Here is a 22,742-nt window from a genome sequence, read left to right as displayed (position 1 = left end):
ATTACAGGCATCTGCCACTATGCCCAGCTAATTTTTGTGTTTTTAGTAAAAACAGTGTTTCACCATGTTGGCCAGGCCAGTCTCAAACTCCTGACCACAGGTAATCTGCCCACCTTGGCCTCCCAAAATGCTGGGATTACGGGTGTGAGCCACTGCACCCAACCTCCTTTAATATTTCTGAAGCCACGCAGGTGATTTGCTTCTGCAGTCAGCAGTGTAATCTTCTGATGGTTGGACATGTTACTGCAATAGAGGAAAATGCTAGAGAGCAGAAACTCTGGAACCAGTGCCACCTGGACCGGAATCCCAACTCTGATCTCATAACTATGAACTTTGGGCTAATTTAATCTAATTGTGCCTCAGTTTCTTTCTCTATAAAAAGGAATAAAAATACCTATCTCCTAGGGTTGTTATAAAGATTAAATGAGTTAATATGGGCAAAGTACTTAGAACATTACCTGGAGCATAGTAAGCAATATATAAATATTAGTTGTCTGTTGTCCTTTGCTGACATTTCCCTTACTGGATGTCTGAACTGAAATTGATCTCAATGGTATATTACTCCAACAAGTTACATTAACTTCCTGTGACTGCTGTAAATTACCACAAAGTGGCTTAAAAAAAATCTTATTCTTACTATTCTGAAGGCCAGAAGTCTGAAATCAATGTGTCATTAGGGTGACAATTCCTCTGGAAGCTCTGAAGGAAAATCTCCTTTTCTCTTTCAGCTTCTGGTGGCTATTGGCATTCCTTGGCTTGTGGTCATATCCCTCTTTGCTCCGTCCTCATATTACTTCCTCCTCTGTGTGCCTTTCTTCTCCTGGTCTTTCTTGTATAAGAATCATTGAGTGTTCATTTCCCTTTTGGAATTTGGGAAAAATTTCAGTAATCATTTGTTTAAATAAGCTTTTTGTCCTTTTGTCTTTTTGCTCTCCTAGAATCACCATAATGTATATATTTGTTCTCTTGATGGTGTCTCATGTGTCCCTTAGGCTTTCTTAAGTCTTTCATTCTTTTTTCTTTTGCACCTCTAACTGGATAATTTCAAATAACTTGTCTTTGATTTCACCGATTCCTTCTTAGGTTTGATAAGGTCTGTTTTTGAAGTTTTCTATTGATTTTTTCTTTCAGCAATTAGATTCTTCAGATTCAGAATTTGTTTGGTTCTTTTTATAGTTCCTACCTTTTTACTGAGTATCTCATTTTCGGTTATTACTTTCTTGATTTCCTTTGGTTGTTCATCTGTTTTCTCTTGTAACTAATTAAACTTCTTTAAGATGAGAATTTTGAGTTATTTGTCAGGCATCTCAAAGATCTCCACTTCATTAGGGTTGATTGCTGGAGATTTTTTTTTTCTTTTGATTTTGTCATGTTTCCCAGGGTTTTTTTTTTTTTTTTTTTTTTTTTTTTTTTTTATGTCTTGTAGCTTTGCCTTGGTATTTGCACATTTGAAAAAATAGCTACCTCTCCCAGTCTTTATGGAGTGGTGTTAGCAGTTAAAGGTGTTCATCAATCAGTCCAGCTAGAGATTTGGAGAGCCTCTCATATAGCAAGCTGACTGCCTCTTTTCCTTTGTTCTTAGCTAACCCCATCAAACTATACTCATTCTGACAGTGTTTTGGGTTGAGTGGAACAGAGACTAGCATCCTTCTGGCAATATACTGAAAGGCCAAGAGGTTGGAGACATACACCACTCCTCTCACTCTCTCCTTGGTGAGATGCCTAGGTTCTGCACTTTCTCCCAATTTTACAGAACTCTGCTTTCCCGTAACAATCTGTTTACCCCCTCTCCATTTTTGAGTTAACCCAGTGGTCCAAACTATGGTGGTACTGTCAATCTTCCATGTGAGGCAAGATAGAAACTGTCCCTTTGGACAATTTACTGAAAGGCTGGGATGCTAGATGGTCATCCACTTCTCTCCCCCTCCTAATGAGAGAAGTGTGGGTTGAGGCAATATCCCTTGACATTGATCTATGTTGGCTTTGGGGAGAGGCTGACATAAGTAAAGTGTAATTGTTCTTCTTATCTGTTTTAATGTGGCTGTTCATCATTTTGTGCTCATCTAGGATACTTGAAACTTCTCATAAAAGTAGTCTCATAAAGGTATTTTGGTGTGTATATTATTGTTAACTTGATGTTTCTGTGGAATAAGGAGGGGTGGGATTACTTATTCTACCATCTTGCTGATATCCCTCTCCTGAAGTGCAAAAATTTTAACTTTTGATGAAGTCCAATTTATAAATTTTCCTTTTATGGATGGTGCTTTTGGTGTCAAGCCCAAGACCTCTTTGCTTAATCCTAGATAACTGAATATTTTCTCCTGATTGAAAGGCTAATTTTCTTCCATTGAATTGCTTTTGCACCTTTATAAAAATTATTTAAGCCTATTTTTGTGGCTTTCCTGGATTCTATATTCTGTTTTGTCAATCTATGTGTCTATCTCTCTACCAGCAGCACATAGTCTTAATCACTATAACTATTTAATATGTTAAGTCTGGTAGGATAATTTCTCTTCATTGTTTTTTTTCCAGTTATTTTAGTTATCTAAGTTCCTTTGACTTTCCATGTATTGATGGCCCCTGAAATTCAATGGTTCTACCTAAAAATTTTTGACTTTATAAAGGTGTGAAAGTAAAATGCATTCAGTAAAAACCATATTTTCAGTATACACACAGCTGTTCTGTTTTTCACTTTTAGCACAGTACTATTCAATAAATTACATGACATATTCAACACTTTATTATAAAATAGGCTTTGTGCTAGATTATTTTGCCAGACTGTAGGTTAATGTAAGTGATCTGAGTAAGTTAAGGTAAGGCAAGGCTAAAATGTTATATTTGGTGGGTTAGGTGTATTAAATGTATTTTCAACTTGTGATATATTAAAAACAATGGTTTTATCAGGAGGAAATCTCATTGTAAGTTGAGGAGCATGCATAAGTTTTAGAATGTCTATATTTATAAAAAACTTTATGGGATTTAATAAGAACTGCATTGTCACTTTGGGGGATAATTAATATTATTACTATATTGAGTCTTTTAATCCATGACCATGACATGTCACCATGTTAAAGAGATCTTTTATTTTATTAATTCTTTGACATTTTCACTATAGAACTCTTGTACATGTTTGGTTAGGTTAACAACTAAATATGGTAGTTTGGGGGTCATTGTAAATTGTATAGTATTTTAAAATTTCAATGTCAACATATTCATTAGTAGCAAATAGAAATTTAATTGTATATTTTGTAACCTGCAAATTCACTGAAATAATTTATTAGGAGTGAGGGGTTTTTTCCATGTATTTTGGGGATTTTCCACATAGATAATCATGTTATTTGCAAATGACGTTTATTTCTTCTTTTCTAATCTGTAGGCTTAAATTCTTTTCTTACCTTATTACACTGACTACAATTTCTAGCACTTGGTTGAATAAAAGGAGTAAGAATGCATGTTTGTCTTGTTCACAATCTTAAGGAAAAAGCATTCAGTCATTGACTATTCAGTATAATGTTAGCTGTAGATGTTCTTTATCAAGTTTAGGAAGTTTTTCTCTACTCCTATTTTCTATTCCTTATAATTTTATCATAAATAAGTGTTGAATTTTATAAAATTTCAAATTTATTTATATGATCAGGTTATTTCTTTTTTTAAATTCTGTTAATATGGTGGGTTACATCAATTCATTTTAAATATACCAACCTTGCATCTCTGAAATATATCCCCAGTTGGTCATATTATATAATTCTTTTTATAGACTTGCTGAATTTTGTTTGTTAAATGTTTTTGTGTCAATTTTTTACAGGGACTAGTAGTCTGTAATTTTTTTCCTTGTTCTTCTTTACACTGTCTTTGTCTTTTTTTTCCTTTATCTGCTTTTTTTTTTTGATAATACAAGCTTTATAAAATGAATTGGAAAATTCTTCTATTTTTTGGAAGAAATTACACAGAAATTCTTCAAATGTTTGGCAGAATTCTCCAGTAAAGCCATCTGGGCCAGAATATCTCTAATTTGGAGATATTGAAAATTATTAAATAAGTTACCTATTTTATTTTATAAAGTGGTTACAAAAACAAAACAAATATCAATGTAGTTTTTTATTTGCCTTGAAACTCTATCTTTGATCTATGAATTTTAAAAGTATGCTGTTTAGTTTTTGAGTTTTGGAGAATTTCTTGTTATTTTTATGTCTGATCTCTGTTTTGATTCTATTATGGTCAGGTAACATATACTATTTAATTTTATTTTTTAAAAATTTGTCTAGGGTTGCCTTATGATATAAGATGTGGTCTACCGTGGTATATATCCCATGGCCACTTTAAAAAAATGTGTATTATGATGTTGTTGGATGCTGTGTAATAGAAATGTTGATTATATCTTGTCAGTTGATAGTGTTGTTGCATTCTTTTATATCCTTGCTGATTTTCTAGTTCCCCAGTTTTCCTGTCTATTGTTGAGAAACAGGTGTTGAAGCCTTCAGCTATAACAGTGGATCTATTTATTTTTCCTTTTGATTTTGTTTCACAAAAATTGCAGCTTTGTTGAGGTAAAATGAACATAATAAACTTAACATTTGAACTATTTTGAGTGACATTAAATACATTCTTAATGTGCAACATTTTAATTTTTTTATTGTGGTAAAATGAAGATAATAAACTTAACATTTGATCCCCCATTTCGAGTGACATTAAATACATTCTTAATGTGCAATCATCACTTCTATTCAGCTCATAACTCTTCATCTTATAAAACTGAAACTCTGTGCCTATTTAAAAAAGAATTCCCTCTACTTCCAGCCCCTGGAAGCCACCATTCCACTTTCTATGATTTTGACTACTTTTAACTGCCTCATATAAGTGAATCACATGGAATTTGTCTTCTTATGACTGGCTTATTTCACATAGCACATTGCTCTGAGGGTTCATCCATGTTGTAGTACATGCCAGAATTTTCTTCCTTCAAAAAGTCATTGTAAGTATATACCACATTTTGCTTATCCATTCATTAATCTGTCAATGGACACTTGGTTGCTTCCACATTTTAGCTATTGTGAATAATGCTTCTATGAGTGTAAGTGTGCAAATATTGCTTGAAGATTCTGTTTTCAGTTCCTTTGGATGCATATTCAAAAGTAGATTTGCTGTACCATGTAGTAATTTTATTTTTAATTTTTGGGGAACCACCATATTGTTTTCCACAGTGGCTGCACCACTTTGTATTTCTACTATCAGGCACGAGTGTTCCAGTTTCTCCACATCTTTGCCAAGACTTGCTGTTTTTTTGTTTTCTTAATAATGGCCATCTGAATTGGTTTGGCTTGAGATGGTGTCTCATATAGTTTTGATTTTAATTTTCCTAATAATTAGTGATGTTGAGCATCTTTTCAGGTTCTTATTTGTCATTTGTATAGCTTCTTTGGAGAAATATTTATTCAAGTCCGTTGCCCAGTTTTGAATCTAGTTGTTTTGTTTTTGTTGAGTTTTAGGAGTGCTTTATATATTCTGGATGTCAATCTCTTGTCAGATATATGCTTTGCAAATATTTTCTCCTTTTCTGTGTGTTGCTTTTTTCCTCTGTTACTGGTGTCTTTGATGCACAATTTAAAAATTTTTTCATGATGCCCAATTTTTCTGGTTTTCTTTTGTTGCCTGTACCTTTGATAACATATCCAAGAAATTACTGACAGATACAATATCATGATGCTTTTGTCCTATGTTTTCTTTTAAGAATTTTATAGTTTTATGTCTTATATTTAGGTATTTGATCAATTTTGAGTTAATTTTTCTGTATAGTATTAGTCAAGGGTCCAATTTATTTATTTTGCATATGGGTATTCAGTTTTCCCAGCACCATTTGCTAAAAAGACTATTCTTTCTCCATTGAATGATCTTGACATATATTTTAATCAGGGTTCTTCAGAGAAATAGAATTAATAGGAGATCTATATCTATATCTATCTAACTTCATCTATATCTATCTATGTAGAGAGAGGCAGGAGGAGATATAAGAAAGGATTTATTAGGAGCATTAACTCACTTGATTATGTAGGCTGAGAAGTTCCATAACAGATTATCTGCAAGCTGGAATATGAAGGAAGCTGGTGACATGGCTTGTTCCAAGTCTGATGGCCTTAGGACCATGGAAGCCAAGGTTGCAACTCTCAGTCCAAAGCTGAAAGCCTGAGAGCCTGGAGAATTGCTGATGCTAATCCTAGAGTCCAAAGACCAGAGAATCTGAACTTGTCTCATGATGCAATATGTAATCTACCATGGTATATAGACCATGGACACTTGAAAGGAGTGGAAGAAATGAATTCTGGCTCCAGAAGAGAGATCAAGAATTTTGCCCTTCCTCTACCATTTTATTTTATCACCTACATTGAGGGAAGATCATCTTCACCCAGTTCACCAACTCAAATGCCAATCTCTTCCAGAAACACCCTCACAGATACACCTGGGGTAGCCCAATCATTCAAATCAAATGCCAGATCACCTGGGTTTCCCTTTTAGAGAAGGAAGACATGATCAGTTTCTATTGAAGCATTGAGAATAATTAGTACTTTATCAGCTGCTGGGTATTCCTCAATCCAGTCAAGGTGACATCCAAAATCAACCATCATAGCACCCTTGTCAAAAATCATTTGACCATATATATGAGGGTTTATTTCTGGACTCTCAATTGTATTTCATTGAACTATGTGTATTTTTAGATTTTGTTTTTCAACTTTTATTTTAGGTTCAGGGGACACGTGCAAATTTATTACATGGGTAAATTGCACGTTGCTGGGGTTTGGTGTATGAATGATCCCATCACACAGTTAGTGAGCATAGTCACCAACTGGTAGATTTTCAGCCCTCAGCCCCTTCTCACTATTCCCACTTTATTAGTCCCCAGTGCCTGTTGTTTGTGTCTTTATGTCCAGGTGTACTCAATGTTTAGTTCCCACTTATAAGAGAGAATGTGCAGTATTTGGTTTTCTGTTCCTGTATTACTTTGCTTAGGATAAAGGCCTTTAGCTGCATCCATATTGCTGCAAAGGACATAATTGATGGGCATCTAAGTTGATTATATATCTTTGTCTTTATAGATTTTACTTGTCTAACTGCCAGTTATATATTGCTTTGATTACTATAGTTTGTAGTAAGATTTGAAGTCAGGAAATGTGAGTCCTCAATATTTTTTTCTCTTTTTCAAGACTGTTTTGGCTTTTCGACATCTCTTGAGAGTCCATATGAATTTTAGAAAGGACTTTTCTATTTCTGCAAATAAAAGAAATGTCATTGGAATTTTGATAGGGATTGCATTAAGTCAATAGATTGTGTTGGTAGTCTGGACATTTGAAAAATATTGTCTTTCAATCCATGAACATGGAATGTTTTTCATTTTTATATTTTTCTTTAACTTTCAGCAATATTTTATAATTTTTTCTGTTCAAGTCTTTCACATCTTTGGTTAATTCCTAAGTATTTTATTCCTTTTGATGCTATTGTAAATGAAACTTTATTAATATCTTTTTCATATTGTTCATTGTAAGTATATAAAAATGTAACTGATTTTTGTGTGCCAACTCTCTATGCTGCTACTTTGCTCAATTCATTTATTAACAGTTTAAAAAAATGTATGTGAAATCTTTAAGTGTTCTAGATACATGATTATATCATCTGTAAGCAGAGATAATTTTAGTTCCTCCTTTCTGATTTGCATCCCTTTGATTTCTTTTCCTTGTCATATTGCTCTGGCTAAAACTTCTAGTACTAGGTTGAATAGAAGTGGCAAAAGCAGGCATCCTTGACTTATGCCTGATCTTACAGGAAGAGCTTTCATCTTTGAATATGTTTGCTTTGGGTTTTTAATATACAGCTTTTATTATGTTGAGGAAGTTTCTTTCTATTCTCAGTTTGGTGGGTGCTTTTAACATGAAAGAGTGAATTTTGTCAAATGCTTTTTCTGCATCAATTAAAATGACCATGTGTTTTATCCTTCTTAAGTCTGATAATGTTATGGATTACACTGATTGATTTTTTTTTTGTTTTTTTTTTGAGACGGAGTTTCACTCATGTTACCCAGGCTGGAGTGCAATGGCGCGATCTCGGCTCACCGCAACCTCCACCTCCTGGGTTCAGGCAATTCTCCTGCCCCAGCCTCCTGAGTAGCTGGGATTACAGGCACGCACCACCATGTCCAGCTAATGTTTTGTATTTTTAGTAGAGATGGGGTTTCACCATGTTGACAAGGATGGTCTCGATCTCTTGACCTCGTGATCCACCCGCCTCGGTCTCCCACTGATTGATTTTTGTATGTTGAGTTGTTCCTGCGTTCCAGAATTAAGTCCCACTTGATAATGGTGCATAATTCTGTTTATATGCTGCTGAATTTGGTTTACTAGTATTTTGTTTAAAAGTTGCATTGATGTTCATAAAAGATATTGGCCTATAATTTTATTTTCTGGTAGTGTCTGTGTTTAAATTTGGTGTCAGGGTAATGCTTACTTCATAGAATAAGTCAAGAAATGTTCTCTCCTCTTCATTTTTTTGGGAAAAGTTTGAGAACAATTGAGGTTAGTTCTTTAAAAGGCAGAAGGATTTCTACTACTGGTAGAATTTATCAGTGAAACTGTTGGATCAAGAACTTTTCTTTTTTTCATTGTGAGATTTTGATTACTGATGTAATCTCCTTACTAGTTATGGGTCTATTCAAATTTTCTATTTCTTCATGATTTAGTCTTAATAGGTTTAGTATTTCTAGGAATTTCAACATTTCACGTATGTTATCCAATTTCAGGGGGTACAATTATAATTATTATAATTATAATTATAATTATTTTTGTTTCTTATAATTATTTTTGTTTCTATAGAGTTAATAGTGATGCTCCATTTTTATTTCTGATTTTAATAATTTGAGTCTTATCTCTTTTTTTCTTAGTCCATCTGTGTGTAGAACTGTCATTTTGAAAATTATTATTTTAAAGAAGGGCCAGGAGTGGTGGGTCATTCCTGTAATCCCACCACTTTGAGAGGCCAAGGTGGGAGGATCACAAGGTCAGGAGTTCAAGACCAGCCTGACCAATATGGTGAAACCCCGTCTCTACTAAAAATGCAAAAATTAGCGAGGTGTGGTGGCACAGGCCTGTAATTCCCACCTACTTGGGAGGCTGAGGCAGGAGAATCACTTGAGCCTGGGAGGCAGAGGTTGCAGTTAGCCAAGATTGCATCACTGCATTCCAGCCTGGGTGATACTACACCTCAAAAAAAAAAAAAAAAAAAAGGAAAAAAGGAAAAAAAGGAACATTTGGTTTTATTGTTTTTTTCCTTTGTTTTTCTATTCTTGATTTCTTTGATCTTTCTTCTAATCTTTATTATTTTCTTCTTTCTACTAGCTTTACATTTAGCTTGTTATTTCCTAGTTCCTTAAGTTGTAAAGGTAGGTGGTTAATATGGGATCTTCCTTGTTTTTAATGTAATCATTTATAGTTTCAAATTTCATGCTTAGCACTACTTTTGCTGCATTCTATAAGTTTTGGCATGTTATGCTTTCATTTTCATTATATCTAAGTATTTTCTAATTTCCCTTTGCTTTCTCCTTTGATCCATTGATTTTTTTTTAAAGAATGTGTTTTAAAATTTTCAAATATTTATAGATTTTTCAGTTTTACTTTTGTTGTTGATTTCTAACTGTGTCCCATTGTGGTCAGAGTTGTGTTTTGTATATTTCTGTTATATCTAGTTGGTTTATTGTGTTAAGTCTGCTATGTCATTACTTATATTCTGTCTAGTTATTCTATTCATTTTTGACAATGTGGTATTGAATTATTTAACTATTATTGCAGAAATGACTGTTCTTCAATTCTGAAGTTTTTTCTGTCTTCACTTTGATCGTCTGTCATTAAGTGCAGAGTGCTTATGTCTTATATCTTCTTGCTATACTGAACCTTTTAATATAATTGTACTTTTTTGTTTCTTGTAACCATTTTTTAAAAATTTAAAGTCTATTTCACCTGTTAGTACAGCCACATCTGCTCTTTTTTGGTTTTCATTTGCATATAATATCATCTTCCATTTTTTCACTTTCAATTTATTTTTACCTTTGGATCTAAAGTGAGTCTCTTGTAGACAGCATATATTTGGATCATTTAAAAATTCCATTCTGTCCATCTATATTGGTTGAAGAGTTTAATACGTTTTCATGTATATTATCACTGAAAAGGAGGAACTTCTATAATTTTTATATTTGTTTTCTGTACATAACTCTCCATCCCTTGTTTCTTTTCGTATATATTCTACAGCTATTTTCTTTGTGATTACCATGGGAATTACATTTAACATCCTAAATTTATAACATTCTAACTCATAAACCAACTTAACTTCAATAACATAAACCTCTGCTACTTTAACAGCTCCCTTACCATCTCATTTGATTGTTAGTGTCACAAAATTACAACTTTACATATCATGTGTCACAAAACATGAATAAATAATTCTTTGAAATACATCAAACTCTTATATGGAAAAAATGATGAGTTAGAAACCATAGTTTCAGTGATACTAACATTTAGACTAATAATTGTTTTTAAAAAAGCATGAGTCTCTTAAATCATGTAGAGAATGAAAAGTCAAGAACCATTGTAATGATACCACCTTTTACAATGTCCCTACATTTACCTTCATTTATATTTTTATTTCTTCATATACATTCTAGTTACTGTAGAGTATGCTTTCATTTTAACCTGCAGAACTCCCTTTAGCAGTTTTTGCACGACAAGTGTAAGGCAGCAAACTCTCTCAGCTTTTATTTATCTGGGAATGTTTTAAGTTTCTCCTCATTTTCAGGTTTTGCCAGATATGGTATTCTTGCTTGACAATTTCTTTTTGATATTATCACTTTGAAAATATCAGCCCACTGCCTTCTGATCTGTAAAGTTTCGCTGATAAATCCGTAATAATCTTATTGCAGATGCTTTGTATGTGACAAGTCTTTTTTGTCTATTGCTGCTTTCAAGATTTTCTTTTTGCCATTGTATTTGGAAAATTTGATTACAATGTATATCCATGTGATTCTCTTTGAATTCAGCTTACTTGGAGTTAATTGAGATTCTTGAAGGTTTTTATTCATGTTTATTTTCAAATTTGGGGAGTTTTTCACCATTATTTCTTTCAGTATTCTCTCTACTCCTTTCTTTTTCTCTGCTTCTTCTGGTACTCCCACAATGTGTATGTTGGACCTCTTGATGATGTCTCCCAGGTCTCTTGGGCTCTTCTCACTTTTCTTCAATATTTTTTTCTTTATGTTCCTCAGACTTGATAATTTCCATTGCCTTATCTTTGATTTCTCTGATTCTTTCTTCTGCCTACTCAAATCTTCCCTCAAAGCCTTCTAGTAATTTTTAAATTTCAGTTATTTGAATTCTTAGCTCCAGATATTCTCTTTAGGTTATCAAAATCTTTATTTGTATTGTTATTTTGTTTTATATATTATTTTCTTGACTTTCTGCGCATTTTCTTTTAGTTTATTTATTTATTGAGACAGGGTCTTGCTCTGTCATCCAGGCTGTAGTATATGGTTCAATTAACTCACTGCAGCCTCAACCTACTTGGCTCAGGTGATCCTTCTGCCTTAGCCTCCTGAGTAGCTAAGACTACAGGTGCATGCTACCATGTCTGAATAATTATATAAATAAATTAACAAATACATTTAATAGAGATGAGATATCACTGTGTTGCCTAGGCTCTTTAGTTTTATTTTTTATTTTTGTGGGTATATAGTAAGTGTATATATTCATGAGGTACATAAAGTATTTTGATACAGGCATGCAGTGCATAATAATCACATCCAGGATACAAGATAAATCCCTTGTTACTCTTCCCTCCTTAAGCAGGTGATGGGAGTCACTTTTGTTGCTGTTAGCTGTGCTGCCTGGTGTTGCAGGAGGAATGGCATAAGCACTTCCTTAGCCACTCTGGCTGGTATTCCATGTCCACTGACTCTAAGCCCAGCACAGCACTAGGATTTGCCTGGGAATTGCAGCCCTTGTGGCCTAGACTGCCTTTTAATTTTGTTTAGTATCCCAGAGGACTTTAGCCCATGGTGGTAAGCCTTGTCAAAACTCAAGGTCCAACTGCTGGGATGGGTGAGTCCCCTCTGGCTAGGGCTGAACTATATGCTCCCTGTGTGTGTTGGCATTGGCTGAGTTTAGCTCAGTTTTACTTTCCACTGTGACAGAGAAGCACTGAGTTCAATGCAGAGCCCCACAATCACTGTACTTTCCTTTCCCCAGGTTTACAGATTCTCTCTATGTGCCACGTGGTTGCTGCCAGAGAGATAGGGGAGGGGCATCATTGGCAATTCAAGACTATGTTCCTTACCCTCTTCAGTACCTCTTTCAGCAATATGAAGTTAAAACCAAGTACTGTGATTGCTTACTTGATTCTTTGTTTTTATGAAGGTACTTTTTGTGTGTGTAGATGGTTGTTAAATTGGTTTTCCTTCACGGTAGATCTGTTTTTGAAGGTCCATTGTTGAAGGCTTCTGTTTGGCCATCTTGCTCCCCATCTCCCTCTTTTTCAGTTCTTTAAGTATCTTCAAGACACTTATTTTAAAGTCTTTTTTGAGCGGATCTGCTGTTAGGTATTTCTCAGGGACACTTTCTGTTGACTGTTTTTTCCTTTGAATGGGCCATATTTTCCTCTTTTTTGAATGATTTGTAATTTTTTTTTTTGAAACTTGGCATTTGAATTTAATAATGTAACTCTGGAGCACAGATTCTTCTTTTTCATCTGGATTTTTGCTTTTTGTTATTGTTTTATTGTTTTGTTTGTTTATAAAATTTGCTTTAGTCTGTCTCTCTGTGCCAAGGATCAGCCTGAGGTATAAACATAAGGTCTTTACTGGTATTCTCTGAGCTTGCAACTTTCCTTAGTCATGTGTGTTAACTTTCTAATTTTCCCCATATATTCAGTTGTTATATGAATATACAACATATTATCCTTATATCAAATCTAAGGATAAATCAAAATGAAATTCTAATCACCTCTCTTTAGCATCTGGCTCCCAAAAGGAGAAAAAGAGAAAAATGAAAAAGAGAGTAGAAATAGGATGCCACCTCTTTAAATCTTTGGAAGTCATTTCAGCTGTATGGGGAGGGGCTTGCAACAATGGAATAAGGTATAACAGCAAAGACCATCACCTCTTTGTCTGTACCTCTCTGATCAGAAGCAGCAATCATCAATCTTTGCACACATGCCTGATACTTAGAGGACAGGTTCCTTTTTGCTTACTCTGGTTCCTTTAAGCTCTGTGCAAGCTGCTGCAGGAATACATACACAGCTGTCTGCCACAGGAATGGGGATAAGAAATGAGTAGCTGCTACTGTACTAAGAGCTAAAATTGACTGAGCTGAAATCAAAATTAACTGCAATGTACCATCCAAATGTTATTCTGAAAGTTGCAAGCCTTCAATAGACTCCAGAGTTCCAGTATAGTTATATCAGACATACTCTGCCAGTGCAATTGTTTCCTAAGTAGGAAGACAGGTTACTCCTGTTTTTACTCTTCCAGCTCCCTAGAATGTTCTCCCTGCCTTCCTTTAATTAATGTTTGTATGATACATCTTTTCCCATTTTATTAGTTTTACCCTGCTTATATTGTTATATTTGAGTGAGTTTCTTGTCATCAGCCTATAGTTTGGTCATGTTTTAGTCAACTCTTGTCTTTTAATTGTCTTTAGCCAACTCTTGTCTTTCCAATGATTTAAATCTTTTACATTTATTGTAATTATTAATATACTAATGCCTGTCTGAAATTTTATTATTATTTTAATTTTTAATTTTTTTTTTCTTTTTTGAGATGGAGTCACTCTGTCACCCAGGCTGCTGGGGTGCATGGTGCAATCTCAGCTCACTGCAACCTCACCTCCTGGGTTCAAGCGCTTCTCCTGCCTCAGCCTCCTGAGTAGCCGAGATTACAGGTGTGTGCCACCACACCCAGCTAATTTTTGTACTTTTAGTAAAGAAAAGGTTTTACCATGTTGGCCAGGCTGGTCTTGAACTCCTGGCCTCAGATGATCCACCCACCTCTGCTTCCCAAAGTGCTAGGATTACAGGCATAAGCCCCTGCCCCCCCAGCCATTTTATTTTTTGTTTTCTATTTGTTCTCTGTTTTTCTATGTCTTTTTTCTTTTTTTATGCTTCCTGGTGATTATATGAACATTTTTTAGAATTTCATTTTGATTTATCCTTAGATTTGATATAAGTGAGTATCTGTCATATATTTTTAATGATTGCTCTTGGTGTTAAATTATAAATGCACAATTTTCATAGTTTAAAAGTGTTGTCATTTTACCAGTTTGAGTGTAGAAAAGATCCCTCCTGCAATGTCTCTTTTTTCCTCCTCATTCATAATATAATTGTCTTAAATATTTGCCCTTCATACAATTAGAATTACATAATACAGTGTATTGGCATCTACTGATTTTTAAAAATTCAGTTTGAGACCTTCTTGGTTCTTGGTATGTGAAGTTATTTTCATTTGAAACCTGGACATTTTGAAACCTGAATGTAGAGGCTCCTTCTTACTTTTGTGTGGTGGTGGGAGTTTTGGCTTCCTGCGAGTGATCCACTGATATGTCTGGCTGAGAGTTAGGAATGTTTCCTTTCTCCTCCCAACTGGAGGGAATGTTTTCTTCCCTCCCCCACTGACACGATGGTGGATGAGGGAAGTTGGCCTTGTTATCAGTGGAAATGGTGAATATTCCAACTCTCCTCTCCACTAGGGCTTCTCTAATACTACCCAGGCCAGCAGGAGGATGTGGAATTAAGAAGTCCTGGCTCCCCATGTGGTCTTTACTAACATTGTGGAGAAGTGTTACTTCCCAGTAGGAATTTCTGACTTGATACTTCCTAGTAGGAATTTCTGACTCCCTACCCAGCCTTTTCTGACACAGCCTGGCAAGGGGTTAGAGTGCCTATCGCAGCTTGGTAAGGGGGAAGTGCAGGCTTCTGCACTTCTATCAGATTTTACTAGTGGGGTGAGAGTGAGCCAGTTTTTCTGTGGTGTTTGCTACAGCAGAGCAATTATATTCTAAAAGTTTTTGTCTTTCTGGGTTTTCCCTTTTTCTCATCCCAATCATGGAAAAAGTACAATTTTGTTTGGCTTTTTTGATCTGTAACTGTTCCATTTTATGGTTGCCAACTTAATCACCTCTAAGTCTAGAATATATGAGGCAAAATGAAAACCCGGGAACGTACTGCTTTGTTTTTCTTCAAATCCTAAGGTCTCCAGTCCATGTACCTTGTTTTCTCCAACTTTTAGTATCTTCTCATGTTTGCTTTACAAATAATGTCCAGAGACTGAATTATATTTAACAGGAGGAATGTGGAAAAATGTATCTACTTCACACCCCCCTGGAAGTAAAAGCTATGATTCATACATAATGGGATAAAATTTGAAGCTCTGGATGCATATGATGTGTGTCAATTACAGCACATGATGGACTCTCATTCATTCAAAATTCATTCTAGGCCTACTATGTGCCAGGCACTGTTCAAGGCATTGCAGATATAGTGATGAACAAAATAGATAACATTTTCTCTCTTTATGGTGCATACATTCTTATGGGAAGAGATGGACAATAAACACAAAAAGTAGAATATGTTAATAAAAAGTGCTACTGAAAAAAGTAAAGCAGATATATGAGGCCAGTGAGTGCTAGAGGCATTGGAGGTTAGTTGTTTTATGTAAGGTGGTCAGGGAAGCTGACATTTGAGCAGAATGGCTGCAGTGAGATGGACAAGGATAAAAGTTGTAGAAGAGAGCAGAGATGTAGTTGGGGAATAAGACTGTCTAGGGTTTTGAAGGCAGTCAAGAATCTGGACTTTTGTTTAGTCATGAAGGAGGTTTTCAGAGGGAAGTAATATGATCCAGTTTACAGCTTTACTTGGTCTGCTATATGGAGAAAAGATTGCAGTAGAGGAAGTGAGGTGGTCAAATGAGGAGGCTTTTACAAATACCCAGGAGTGGTTTAATGAGAGCTTAAACTCAGATGAAATAGTGGGGTTGGTGAGATGTGGCCAGATTCTGAAAATATTTTGCAGATGAAGATGACACAATTTGCTAACAGATTTTATGTGGGGTATGAGAGCGGGAGAGAGAGAAGTCAAAGACGGTCTAAGGTCTTTGGCTCAAACGATTGGAAGAATAAACTTGGCATGTACTGAGATGGGGAAGACTGAGGGAAGTGCAAGTTTGGGGAAGAATAGGGAATCAGAGGTTTGGGTTTGACAGTGTTAAAATGGAAATATCCATTAAACTAGAGGTATAGTAGGTGGTTGCCCATATGAGTCTGAGTTTAAGGACTGCAGATACCCTGTCTGGAGATATCAGTTTGAAACTTCCTATTCTATAGATAACTGCTTTTGTCTGTTTTGTGTTGCTATAACATAATACTTGAGACTGGGTAATATACAAAGAGCAGAAATCTATTTCACACGGTTCTGGACTCTGGGATGTACAAGACCAAGGTGCCAGCATCTAATGGGGACCTTCTTGGTGTATTCTCACATGGAGGAAGGCAGAAGGGGAAAGGGCAAGAATGAGCAAATCCACTCCCTTAAGTCGTATTTATAGCAGCATTAATCCATTCATGTTGGCGGAGACATCGTGACCTAAACACCTCCTAAAAGGCCCCACCTTCCAGCACTGCTGCATTGGGGATTAAATTCCAGTACACAAATTTTGGGGGACACATGCAGATTATAGGAATGTTATTTAATGATATGTCTAGATGTGATCACATAGACAGAGACTGTAAATGAAGAAGAAAAAGAGTCCTGAGCTTTGGGGGCACTCTCATACTTTGAGGTCAGGAAGATCAGGAGAAACCAGCAAAGGAAAATGAGAACAGATCAGTGAAGCAGGAGAACCAAGAGAGTGTGGTGTGCTGGAAGCTGAGTAAAGAAAATGTTTCCAGAAGGAGGGAGTGATTAATTTGTCAAATAAGAAGAGAGTTGTAAATTGGGTCTTCGATTTGGAAGCGTGATGGTCTCTGGTGACCTCACCAAGATTTGTTTCCATGAGAGGAGGGGGAAGGAGAAAAGAAGAGGAAAAGACAGAGATGGCAAGTATAGGCTACTCTCTGGAGTTGCTATAAAGGAAAGCAGGAAAATGGAGTAGTAGATGAACAAGGATACAGGGTCAAGAAAGGAGTAATTACAATACAGAACAATTAAATATATACATGGAAACTTTGTATTTATATATAGAGTTTGAATTCATTTTGATTGACAATGAGTCTAAAATTTCATATAGTGAAAAGCCTTCAATTGACTTGATAATCTTAGCAATAGCATTTATATTTGAAGAAGATTTAGTTAAATATGAGTTGGTCTATGCAAGATGTGTAATTTTAAAGCTTTTTTCCTTTGGTTAAATTTGGATTTGCAATTTCAGTTAACCCTTTCCAAAGAGTCCCCCCAAATGAATATTTACTTAGCAGTGATAGAAAACTTTATATTTACAGAGTACTTATTAGTCTCTCTATGAGAACAAACACAAAAGAATGAAAATTTACATTAGAGTTGTAGAAGGTAATTAAAGTAATGTGGTCCCAAACCAGGGAAACTGAGTCTCAGACTTTAGGTGGAGCAAGAGATCAGAGGGGAAACTCACCTACAACTCTATAGCACCAATTACCAGCCTCTTGGGCTAATAGACTCTCTTCTCTCCCACTTCTTGTCATTGTCTTTGTCTTTTTCTACAGTGAAACAAGCTTTGAACTACTTTCAGCTTTCCAATAGCAAAGGTATTCAGATTAGATGAACTTTATTTGTTCTCTGGGACTTCTAGTTCTCCAAAGCCTTCTGTCTGTGCCATGTGTTCACCAAACCTTCTTTTTCCTGCTGGGAAACCCAATCGGCTATATTTCCCAGCATCCCTCTTGCAGTTGGGTGGGGCCAAAGGAATTAGGGTGGAATTTATGCCACTCGCAGCCTGAAATATGGCCATTAAGAAAACCTTCTACACAATCCTCCTTCCCCTCTCTTCCTTTGCCTGCTGGATGGATGCGGATGATTCCTTGGAGAGCCTAGGTCCAGAATGGCTGTGGAATAGAGGCTTGAATAGCATTTCACTGTGGCATGAGCAGGAAATGAGCTTTCATTATGTTGATCTTTTGATACTTTGCAGTTGTTACAGCAGTGAGCCTCCCCCGATTAATACATACTTCTACTACAAGTATTACAAAATACAACTTTTTAAAATGTCTTTCTGTAGCCTTTCAGGATCCTTTCTTTCTAAGAAGCCACCTTCAGGCTCCCAAAGCTCTCATGGGGTGTGAATGCAAGGAGAAACACATAGCAACAATGGTGTATCAGCTACTTTTTCTTTCATCATCTTATTTAATTTTCATGGGAATCCAATGATTCTTATAATAGTCCAATGAGTCCAATCTCATAATCTAATGAGGTTAATGATTAACCTCAGTTTACAGATGAAGAAATTTGTTCAAGATCACAGAGTTATGAAACAGTGAAATCCTTCAAGCCTGACCTTTTAACCACAGAGTACTTGCTCTCTCACCATGTCCTCACTCTGTCGTCTTTCCCTCTGGAGAAGGAATAAAAACTCATGAATCTAATTCACTTATGCACACTCTGGTATTAGAGACTCAATTTCCTTTCCCTTCTTGAATGTATTTGTGTTTTGAAGGAGGTGAGAAACAGATAAGGTAATTATTTAATGAAAGACATGAATTGTAGACACTGTTGTGATTGGGTGGGGTGGGGGTCAATCTGCAGATGACATAGGAGGACTGAATCTAGGTGTGAAGGGGAGAGGGAGATAGCAGATAGCATTTAGTTTCTAGGGAGACAGCACAAGAAGCTGACCTTTCTTTCCTCTTCAACTTTTTAATATAGATGATTAAAGAGCCTCATAGACCATTACTTGGCCAGGAGAGCAGATGATAGAAGTGAGAAGTTTCATCATCCCGAGAACATCTGGGCAGCCTCCCTGTTCCAACAGAATTGTCGATATTCAAGCCAAGAGAGGAAAGATGTGGAACTGCTGTTGCCATAGGCCAAAGTGCAGGTCTCCAAGACCACCTTGATGTTTTGTTTATAAAATTTGGCTCAGCCGGGCATGGTGCCTGATGCCTGTAATCCCAGCACTTTGTGAGGCCACGGCGAGTGGATCATGAGGTCAAGAGTTCAAGAGACCAGCCTTGCCAATATGATGAAATCCTGTCTCTAGTAAAAATACAAAAATTAGCTGGGCATGGTGGTGTGCACTTGTAGTACCAGCTGCTCAGGAGGCTGAGGCAGGAGAATTGCTTGAACCCAGGAGGCAGAGGTTGCAGTGAGCCAAGATTGTGCCACTGCATTCCAGCCTGGGCGACAGAGCGAAACTCCATCTCAAAAATAAATAAATAAATAAATAAATAAATAAATAAATAAATAAAATTTGGCTTACACATAATGCAACACCTGTCTGCATACTTTTGCCAGTGACTCCATAGTTTAAAATGTACTTCTTCATAGGAAGCATCAAATTAGATAATTTCATCCTCACAGCAAGTTTAGGAGGCAACACTCACATATAATCCAGGTAAAAAAAAAAAATGACCCTCATCCCTGACGTGAATACCAGGGCTTTTCTTAGACTTCCTGTTTTTGAGGAGATCTAAGACAAACTTCCCTGACTTTGAAGAATAGGTGTTCCTATCCAAAATGCACCTGTGATTATCTGTGAAATCTGCAGATCTTGTCTGCTCTTTCTTGTCTGCAGAAGATCAGATTAATGCCCTGGAGATGTGTGTGGTTGTCTAGCATGAGCATGTGTGGATGCATTTGTGCTTGTGTGTGTGCATGCGTATGTGTGTGTAAGAGAGAGAGAGAAAAAATGAATATGAAATTTACAGAATCAAATATCAATTTTCAAAGCTGCAGGGTCCAATAGTCTGTATAGGATTATCTGCCCTGTTTAGAAAAGCATTTTCTGGAGTGGAGCTCCAATTCTGTGATGAATGTGCCAAACTTGGGGGTCCTTCTCAGAGACTCACCATATCCTTAGCCTGTCGTGACTTGAAGAAATCCCGCAATGAGTAAATGTTAGGTCTTGTCTGATTTTATAGATCCCAAACTTACTTAACTATGGATTCTCTTTTTTGAGTTTGTCACTCATGCACATACAGTGACAGTACATCTTTTTGAAAATACCAATTCAGGATTAATTAGAAAGGTTTAGTGTAGAAAACTGGGATTATCAGAAGACCTAGCTCTTGCTCTTACTCTGTCACTAATAGGGTTTACGATTTTTGACAAATTATTTTTATTTAGTTCTTTTTAAGTGAGTATTTTTTCTGCCTTGAACAAAACATTTCTTTAAGGAAATCTATTGTACTTATTTAAAATTGTTGTTCTGTCACGATAATTCCACTTTGCATGGTATATGTTCTTCATTATTTGTTACATACATTATATATTATATGTTGTTGATCATTTCTTAGTGGTTGTACTTTTCAGATATGTAATTATTTTGGCCTGTGATACACATCTTCCTGGAGAAGACAATTTGTGTTGGGTTAAGGGTAAATGCCGGAGCCTGGTCTTCCTTCTGGTGTGAGCTTAAAGAAGAGGTGGGGATGAAACTCAGGGTGAGACGTCCAACACCACAAAACTGCTGTCCCCAAAATTCCCATGTCTTTCCAGGCAACTGGCTGTCAGACTCTAAGAAGCAGCACTCGGACAAGGAGATTGTAGGTTGCAATCCTCTAGCCTGGCCATGGGGATTTGGAGAGAATGTCTTAGGGTAGCTGGCTAGTCTGTGCCTGTTTTCATCACTGCCTACTCCAGTGGAATTTCTGCACTCCCCAGATGTGATTTCATAGATCCCAGGCAGCTTGGGCCGTTGCTCATCACCGTGGCAATAGGCAAGGAAGGGGCAGAGGAACATAAGAGAAGAGGTGAGGCAAGAGTAGAATGTAAAATTTCCTCTGTGCTGCATCAGGTTATTGTTTGTCCTAAGATGCTGCCACAGCTCCCAGCCCACCCACCAGATAATATCCTTCAGCCTGTCATTTCTCTAGGATTGAATTTGAGAGCAAGTGGTGCAACAGCCCATGCTAGTTTCCTATTTGACAACAACAACAACAAAAATCTTTCTTCAACTTTTAACTGAAGTCAACCCACAATTTTCAGAAAACTCTATAATTGAATTTAGCCCCAGAAGTTGCCATTGGATTATTTATTTTAAAAGAACTGATAAATACAGAAGAACAAACGGGTCAGGCTAGGATCATGAATGAGTTCAATGACTGAATTTTTCCATTGTCTTTTTGTTATTTAGACATCATACAAGCTGCTAATAGTTTGTAAACGGAAGCTCTTTTTTTTGACAATGACCCATTTCGAAACAAATAATCCATCACCAGTACAAAAATTTAACCAATATAGAAGTGCACAGAGAAGAAATAAAACACCTTAAAGCCATGTTCTAGAATTAAGTGCTGTTAACACTGAACAAACCACTCATTGGGCATCCCCCTATATGCATGTGCAGGTAGGAAATGAGATAGATTGACAACTTTTCAAAAAAAAACAAGCATCCACAACATATGATATCTTAATAAAATGTACTCAATGTGGTTTTATCTGAATTTAACTGGAGAAAAAGAAACAGATGAAACTGAAGAAATTTCTGAATATTAAAAACTTGTTTCCTCACCTCAAGAGATATTGCTAATTTCTCAAAAAGACAAGAAAAAAATTCAAAAATTAAAAAGGATTGAGGTCATCATATTTTTTCAAGTTCTCTTCTTTCTCCTACTCCTCCAACTACATGCGTACCTATTGACTTGCTGCTACAAAGGATGAGAAAGAAAAAATTCATCCACGTGTCTTTTCACCACCTCTCTCAACCCTGTGAATTTTATTGGTTACAGTTTTACATTGTTGTTGAGGCTCTTCACATTTATATTCAGTAGTGTAACCATAATTCCTGTAGTTATTTAATATTAGTTCTTTGTTTCAGTATATTCAATGCCCACCCTCTGTCCTTTTACCTGGATTTTTTCACTGAAACTTTTTCTTTTGGTTGCTTTTTGTTTGGTTAGATTTCTTGGTTAAATAGTTTTCTTTTCCCCAACATTTTTTTTCTTCCAGTGAAAAATCTCAAACAGATAAAGAAATCCCACACCTATATATCTGACACCTAGAGTCAACAATTATTAACATTATGAAATTTTTCTTTATATTTCTCATACGTAATTTTAATAAAAATAATTATATTTTTGATGATCCATTTGGAACCATGTCAGTATGGCTCTACTAAGAATAAGGATGCTCTCTGACAAAACAACACATCCAGGAAAAATAACAAATCCTTAATAACAATGGTATGGGAATTTTGGGGTGTTGATTTTCTGGCCAGAAGCCTCTGGTCAGTGGCACCTTTGCCTGAGTTCTTGTTCTGCATCCAGGAAGAATGAGGTATGCATGCAAGTGGAGAGTGAATAAGATGAAGAGGAATTTTATTGAGTATCAGAGCAGCTCAGAGGAGACCACAGTGGGTAGCTCCTCTCTGTAGCAGGTCATCTTGTCCAATGTTCAGCACTCAGGAGACAGGAGGTCCTGGAGAGGGTAGCTCCTCTCTGCAGGCAGGTTACTCCAACATCTGCAGCTCCCAGCGGAGAGGAGGCCCAGAGAGGGTAGATCCTCTCTGCAGCTGGTCATCTCTTCGTCCTCTGCCCTGCTTT

At 36.2% G+C, this 22,742-nt stretch overlaps 1 protein-coding gene across 1 annotated transcript in view; it reads left to right on the top strand.

Annotated features, from left to right (window-relative positions):
- The window catches only part of SRD5A2 (steroid 5 alpha-reductase 2), a 62,079-nt gene that overhangs the window by 20,016 nt on the left and 19,321 nt on the right, over positions 1–22,742 (top strand). The window lies entirely within an intron of this gene.

The sequence above is a fragment of the Sapajus apella genome, unplaced genomic scaffold (assembly GCF_009761245.1).
Source record: "Sapajus apella isolate SASKATOON/1434 unplaced genomic scaffold, GSC_monkey_1.0 scaffold44, whole genome shotgun sequence".
NCBI classification, from domain to species: Eukaryota; Metazoa; Chordata; class Mammalia; order Primates; family Cebidae; genus Sapajus; species Sapajus apella.
Note: the sequence above shows the minus strand (reverse complement) of the source record. Positions and strands in the feature narration are given on the sequence as shown.